This window comes from Parasteatoda tepidariorum, chromosome 7 (genome assembly GCF_982258835.1).
Source record: "Parasteatoda tepidariorum strain Cologne lab strain chromosome 7, Ptep-v5.0, whole genome shotgun sequence".
Taxonomy (NCBI): Eukaryota; Metazoa; Arthropoda; class Arachnida; order Araneae; family Theridiidae; genus Parasteatoda; species Parasteatoda tepidariorum.
Genome location: NC_141761.1, coordinates 53074656 through 53081260, shown reverse-complemented (window position 1 = coordinate 53081260; position 6605 = coordinate 53074656).

Here is a 6605-nt window from a genome sequence, read left to right as displayed (position 1 = left end):
TGGTTGCCGTAAACTGGAAAATATGGAGAAGAGAGCAGTCAGATGGTTGGACCTCTTAATTCTAATTTTTCTTTCCGTTATATCTGAGGAACTTTATAAACGAATTAAAATGTTTTGTGCACAATTGCAAAATTCATTTACCCGGAGAAAATTTCATACAAAAAGTAATTTGCAATAATTTTTTATTGTCTTTTCATATTTGATATTATAATGGTCTAAAAAAGTTTGAATTGTAAGATATAAAAATTTTACAATATTTTAAAGAATGTAATTTTTAAATGGCAAAATACAAAATTTGATCAAAATAAATCAAATAGTTGCTGTGTTAACAAATTTTTAAAAAGTTTGCACCCGATTTCATTTAAATTTTGTATTTTATCACATAAAGTTATAATGTATAAAACTGTATACGTAACGACTCAAAATTTGTTTCATTGCTAAATAAAATATTTGAAAACATTACACAATTATTAAAAATTATTTTTCGTATCTACTATCTTTGAATGAATACCTTTAATATTTGTGGGAAAAAAGTATTCAATTTGCTTAAAGAGTTTCCCAGTAAATATGTCAAAATGTGCAAAAAGTAAAATTAGCATTAAGAAGTACAAACATCCAAACTATTAGAACTATATTTTGCAGATTGTGGTTACTCCATCTCTTATTTTGAGGCTCCCAACTTATCAAAAAAGGTACCGTAAAGCGGGGCGAGTCTACCCATCCAGGGGCGAGTCTACCCATTTTAGTTTTATTTAATTTTCACTATTATAAATTGCAAATAAAAATTTTTTCACCGACGGAGGACTTAGTTCAGACTCTAAGGAAGATGGCGCTGTAGTAGTTTGATCCGTTTTTATTTATTTGGTGTCTTTTTAACCGACCTGTTCAAACGTCTTTTGAGAGATTTGTATTGAAAATCAGCAAACATTTAGTTGGTGCTCCGTAAGTATATTATCATTATTATTATTTTCACTTTGGTTAAGTGATAAACTTATCTAAGACTAAGATTACATTAATTTTATATGAAAAAAAAATCAAAAATAATGTGAGTTTTGCTGTTGTAAACAAAAAGCCAGAATTCGCGGGGCGAGTCTACCCATTCGCATTTAGTTTTAATAAAGCATAATAATATAATTTAGAACTTTGTTTATATTAAAATTAAGTCATTTTAAATGAATTTGAGTATATTATTTTAATTCTGCATTGAGAAATTTATCATTAATAAGAAAATTTATAGGTTAAATATCAATGTAAATATAAAATATGTTTATTTTACCTATTTTTTAAATTTTTATATTACAAAATTAACTTTTTTTATTTAATGCAAGTTAAATAAATTATTATTTATAAATTATTATTACCTCCCAAAAGAATGGGAAAAGGATTTTTCATGATTCCCAATGTTTGAATTTCGATTTTGTTAATAATCTTTAATTATTATTATTTATTAATTATTTAATTGTAAATTTATATTTTAATTTATTTTAATTTATTTTATAAATTATTATCAGAAAAAAATGTTATTTTATTATATTAATGATTATAAAAACAAAACTGTGATCAAAATGTGATAATCAATCAAATACTCAATTTGTGTTATTTTATGAATAAAAAAATGGAATATATAATAAAGTTATGAATTTTACTTCATAAATATCCTATATAGTAACTAAAATAGCAATTTAATAGTAAAATTTGATTATTTACAATGTTAACATTCATTTTAGTAGAATGGGTTGACTCGCCCCATACGAGAGATTTGTCAGCAGTTCTATAAAAATATACAGTAACAGCGTAACTGTTAATATTTTCTGAAATCGATTTCACAGCTTTAAAGAGGGATAAATAGCAATTCCGAAACACTTATTAAAAGCCTTTTTTCTTTAATATTTACAAAAGTTTGACCACTTGAAAGTTGACAAACTGAAAAAATGGGTAGACTCGCCCCTTGTTTACGGTACTTATATTTATTCACGGAAAGTACGTTTTTGTGTATGATTTCTTAATTTAAAATATTGTATGTACTAATTAATAAACATGTTTGAGGTCAAGCCCTTGAACTGTTAAGAACCACTCCTGGGATGTAAAAATCCAATCATTAGATCAAAAGTTATTCCAGGTACTCGTTTTTTTCAATTCTGTACACTGTACAATTATTAAGTGTCTCTTCCTCATTTTACAAGCGGAAATAAAAGTAAGTATTTTATAAACCTAGTGGTTGGTCCTATATTTTAAAATTATTTACAGTTGAGTATTTTGCACTTGTATTTACTTTTCTTCTATTGTTCTTTTCGTAATTAAATAATATAAGACACAAAATGCTTTTATTAAAATTTTGAAGTATGCATGTTTTATAAAATTTTCTTCTTTTCGAAGTTTGTACCGTAATTTGCATCTACTTCTGGGATTTTATTAAAATGTTGATTTATTGAAAAATAAAATATAACACATTTACTTTAGAAAAATGAAACTTGTTGGAGAAAAAAGTTAGAAATGAGAGAAAATTTGCATCATTATCAAGACAAAAAATCTTGTTGTTTCAACGCTGCCAGTCTTATCATTCATACATTTAAGCTAACGAATAATTTATTTTTATGCTATTTCCTTAATGGATGAACACATTATCAGAATACAAAATTCTCTTTCTGAATTTATGTAAATATCCTTAAAGCGAAAAAGAATTACTTTCCACGAAAAATGTTGGAAAAAGCATACTTTTCAAATGTTGTTTGAAGTGAATCGTTTGCATAAGAGGATTTAACATTAGAATATAATTTTTTTTTTAAAATTTGGAGCTTTATAAGTATAACTAAGCATAAATATAAAATAACAAACTCTTTATTGAAAATTAATATTAAAGAAAATATTGTTTAACATATTATACTGTGAAAGGTAATATATTTTCACAAATAGTAAGTCCATTTAAAATACTTCAGTTAGGCTGATTAGGAACGAAGAAGTTAACAAAAAAGTACAAATTATTTTAAAAATGCAATTAATTATAGAAATTTATTGGATAATATGTAAGATGTATATTACTTAAATGTGAGATTGAAATTTAACAATTAAAATCTTAGCTAATATCGGAAAATTAAAATTTTAAAATATCTCTAAATTGATGAAATTTTTATATTTTCATAAAATTAATCAGCATAAATTACTTCTTTTAATAATAATAATAATAATAGATTCGTTCTTTCCTGATTCTTAAAATAACGGACGTTATTAGACCCGAATTGCTGCCAAAGGCTAGGAAAAGAAAATAGCTTGAAAATGTCTCGTCTCCACTTCTGTGGCTTGTAATGATATAAATTATTAAAATCTAGTTAATTTAACTTTAAAGCAAAGTTTTACAATTCCTTCATGTACATTCATAAGTTATTTATATATTAATATTATTTACAGCCAAATTTACTTTTTTTTTCATTTCAAGCTTGATTTCTGGTTAAAAAAATATTGTACAGAAATTGTTAAATTGTGGTAAAAATGCTCCGGGAGATTTTGTTTGGGAGAAGCAAAAAAATGTACTATAAATAACAAATACTAATTATGAAATACATTGTTGTTTAAGTTTTTTACATACAAAAAATTTAACACTCAATTCTATCTCAATTTTCTACATTTTTCATTGTTGACAAAAATAAGAAGAGAAATGAGAATATACATGGCTCTATGAGTGTTACGTAATATTTGAATAAATTTTATTCATCAATTGAATTTTGTTGCTTGCAGAGTGTTACGTTCACAATATTATATTAAAATTTAAGAAAATAAATGAATACGTATAAGTTCATTCAGTTCAAATTTATGTCATAGATGTAGTTATATAAAAGATTTATAATGTTTCGTAAAGAGATATTATGAATTAATTTTCTTATTAACTTGCTCTAAGAGAATGGATAAACTTTTTAAATTTATTAGATGGATTAACAGTTGATGATATGATATTTTATGTTAAAGTAAATAAATGAATAAAAAAAATTAACCGGGCAGACAGTATTAAGGGAAAGCAAATTGAGAAATTAATATCAAAACGATTAAGAAGATAAAATAAATTACTTTAAAGTACTATATATTAAAAAATATAATTAAAACAAAGCGATTATTTAAAATTTTATGAGCTAAAACATCCCAAAATAATTTTTTAGTACACGAGAAATTAAAATTTTGAATATTGCTTCTCAATTAAAAATTAGAAATTGAAAGAAATTTTTTACCGATTTAATTTATTTCCTTAGACCACCGTTCTTACATTTTTTTACCATAAGACATGTGATTTAAAATTAGCTAATGCGATTTCATGGGTGATTATATTCCTGGCACCTACTTTATGAGAATATCTTACTTTAACAAAGCTTAAGGAAATGGTAAATAGAGAGATGGAATAAAATGTTTTTTTTTTTGAATGTTTTATGCAAGAACATTAAAATTAATTGAGTCGCATTTTTATTTTACAATTCTAAATTTAATCTCTTAAACATAGAAAAAGTTTCATTATTCATCTAACCATGAACCATTCATGCTCAACTTAATATCAAAAAGAATGGAAAGCACATTTTAACGCAATTTGAACTATGTTATCACATGCACTAATTGCAGCTTCAGCTTTTTACAATTTTTCATGATCTTAATGCATATAACTATACACTTAAATCACATAAAAGGTTATATTCCATATAAGAGGGGGATAATGATGAGATCCTTATTTTTACCAGACATTTTTCAAAATTCTGTTTTCTGTGCATTTTAAGTTTCAGCCTAAAAGGCTGCAGAATTCAGGCATTAAAACAGATTCAGACTTGCATTTAAAACAAATTTAATGGAGGGGAAATGGAAAAAACCTCCAGTAAAGGAAAACTCTACGATGCTGAGGGAAAATTTCCTTGCCTTTGTTTTGCAACCACGAGGATAACGCGTTAGTATCAACTGTAAAATCTAAGTAATATTTTTTTAAACTTGTTTGATGTCTAGAAACGGAGGAGAATTAAGTAAAATTTTCTCTTAAGAGTAATTATTTGACAACAGTTTCTTTAAATACCGCAAAGTTTTCCCCAAATAAAAAAAATATACCTAAATAATTTATTTAGTTGTGAGCAGCTGAAAACTTTTGATTTTTTCATTGCACATAATTTAGTGTTAAGATGAGTTAAATGACATTCATTTAAAAATCACATAGCTCTAAAAAACCTTTATGTTTGAAACTTATTCGACAAATTTAGTAATAAAAAAATTATAAAATTAATTCATTTGCATGGAATTTTTTTTGGGTACATAAGTTTTATAATTATTTGAAAAACGCTATGATTCAATCGAAGAGTTCAACGGAAATACGCATGTTTGAACAAAAGGTGCAAAAAGTGAAATTAGCATCAAGGACTCAAAACATGTCTGCTCTTAACTATTTTTTTTTTTTTTTTTTTAATTTAAACGACTTAAAACTCCTCATGCACCACAAAGTATAGCATGAGGCTTACAGTTGTAAGTAAAAAACAAAAGGAGAAAAAATTTACAAATTTACATTAGAAACAAAATTCCGCAAGGCCGCAAGACTTTCAATACTTTTGACCAGTTCTGATAAGACAGGTGGCCAACTAATTGAAAGACGTCTCAAATCAGTCTTTAAATTCATTCGGGCACTCGCATAGAGACTACAGTGAAGAAGAATATGCTCTTAACTATTGGGACTATGTTTTCTTGAATGTAACCATTATCTAATTTTGGGAAACTAGAATTCATATATATCGGAAAAAAGAAAAACGATTCGGTGAGAGAAAGTATGTTTTCGTGTCAGAATATGTAACGTAAATTACTGGTTCTGCTGTCTGCACAAATTGACTAGCCCTAATCTCTAAAAACGTTAGTATTTGAAAATCCGATCATAACATCATAAGGTATTCGATTGTTTCATTTTTTTAATTTTAGTTATGTATAGTTTCTTATAAATGCCCTCTGCATTCAAAATCCTATTTAAAACTTGACTTTTTTTAAGTAAATTCATGACCAACTAGACGTTAACGAGATAACATTACTCCGGATAACAGTTTCTGAATTGATCATTCAAAGTGTTATGATTCACTTAAATAATTTAAGCAAAATGCTAAAAAGTGAAGTGAACATTAAGGGGTCTAAACTATACATACTGTAAAAAATTCCGAATCTAAACTAAAAACTACCGGCACTTAGAGTGCCTGTTCCTTTTATCCTAAAATTCATTTTTACTGTACCACGTTACGGAACAAAAAATCTGATACACCATAATTTTTACAGTAATATTTACCGTAAAATCACTGAATCACTCAAATTAAAAAAAATATATATTATTGTAGGTTATAATTAGAGCCCGGATTTTGATGACCTAAAAAATCTCAATTAATGCCCTTAAAAAGTGCAAAAAATGCCCTTATGAACTGCAAAAAATGCCCTTAAAAGTGCAAAAAATGCCCTTAAAATGCGAAAATTGCGCTAAAAATGCCTTATGACATGACTTAAATAGTAGTAAAAATATTGAACTAAAGCAATGTTTTACTCTTCAAAATTATTATGAGTCGTTTAAAAAAAAATAAAGCAAAGCAATACTTGTTCTACGGTCATTAAAGTTCGACAAA